Raw genomic sequence first — 1710 nt, forward strand, 5'->3', positions numbered from 1 at the left:
ATGTTCTATAAAGATTGCTGGAATGAAGGTGGTTGAATAGGCTTGCCATTTCAGGGGAGCATCAAGTTTCGTGGGTGCACCCTATGAGAAACTGGGGGATCAAGCAGGTGTCTAGCAGCTTTGGGAACCTGACATAGGGAAGGCTGTGGCTTGTGTGGAAGTCCAATAGAAGCTGGATTCCATATGATGAATGCGGGTCTATGGTGCCCCACTGGAGTGTTCAGATTAGGCTGGGGCCCAGGTGAAGGCTAGGACTTGGCTGCAAGCACAGACTGCATCGGGATCCATCTGCCTACCTATCCAGGCATATCCAGGCTGGAGATGTGGCTCAGTGGTTAAGAGCACTGCTGCCCTTCCAGAGGACCTGGGTTCAATTGCCAGCACCCACTTGGCAGCTCACAGCTGTCTATAACTCCAGGTCAAGGGTTTCTGACACCCTCACACAGACACACATGCAGGCGAAACATCAATGCACATAAAACAAAAATAAATTATATATTGGAACAAGACGTGGTGGTGCACACCTTTCATTCCAGCACTCGGGAGGCAGAGGCCAGCCTGGGCTACAGAGTGAGTTCCAGGACAGCCAGAGCTACACAGAGAGACTTTGAGTCAAAAAGCAAAACAAAAAATTGTTTATGTGTATGGGTGTTTGGCTGTGAGTATGTCTGTGTACCGCATTGTACTTGGTGCCCTGCAGCCAGAGTCCCCTGGAATTGGAGTTACATGTGGCCATGAACTGCCATGTGAGTGCCGACACTCAAACCTAGGTTCTCTGAAAGCAGCCTCGTACTCTTAACTGCTGAATCATCTCTCCAGGGCTGTAATCCCACACTTGAGAGGCAGAGGCAGGAGGATCAAAAGTTCAAGGTCATCTTCAACCACATAATTTGAACTCAGCCTAGGCTAGATGTTGTCTTAAAAAACAATAACAGGACATGGAGCTCTGATAATGGTGGGAACGCAGACTTTGCCCCAGGAGTACAGAGTGTTGACCTCGGAGGACATGGAGAAATAGATTGCACTTGCGTCTACAGCTCCCTGAAGCCCTTCCCTTCTCTGCCTCCTTTATCCTCTGCCTGACCCCAAACACACACAGCCTGCAGACTGTCCCATCTAAGCCCAGCAGCTCCCCTCCTCCTGTGACGGTCCTTGTTTTTCTTTGTCCCCCTCTCTCTGCATCTCCCTTAGCATTTCTCGGTCCCGTCATCCCATCTGGTTGTTTGTTTTGGTCCTCCATGTCTCCTATCCCTGCCTAACCCTTTCGGCTCTTTTTTTCCGGGGGGGGGGGGGGGGGCGTCTCACGTAGTCCAGGCTGCCCTCAAACGCTCTATATAGCTGGGATGGCCTTGAACTCCTAATCCTTCCGCTCCTTTTCTCTTTCTGCCTCTCTCTCTTCCGCGCCCCGTCTCTGCTACCCTGCATCGTCCCATCTATTAATGTATGCCAGACTTCCCTTTGTGTCTCCATCTCTGCCTGTCTACTGGTCCTGCATCCCTCTCTCCTGCAGCATCCCTCTCTCCTGCAGCATCCCTCTCCTCCAGCATCCCTCTCCTCCAGCATCCCTCCACCCATCCCTCCATCCCTCCACCCATCCCAGCATCTTCCCACCTCCTCTCCATCAGTCCAGCGTCCAGGCCCGCCCCCTGCCACTCCCCCTCCTCTCTCCGAAAGGGTTAACTGTGGGGAAGGGCCGGGAGTCCCCGGATG

Source organism: Onychomys torridus, chromosome 1 (assembly GCF_903995425.1).
Source record: "Onychomys torridus chromosome 1, mOncTor1.1, whole genome shotgun sequence".
NCBI lineage: Eukaryota > Metazoa > Chordata > Mammalia > Rodentia > Cricetidae > Onychomys > Onychomys torridus.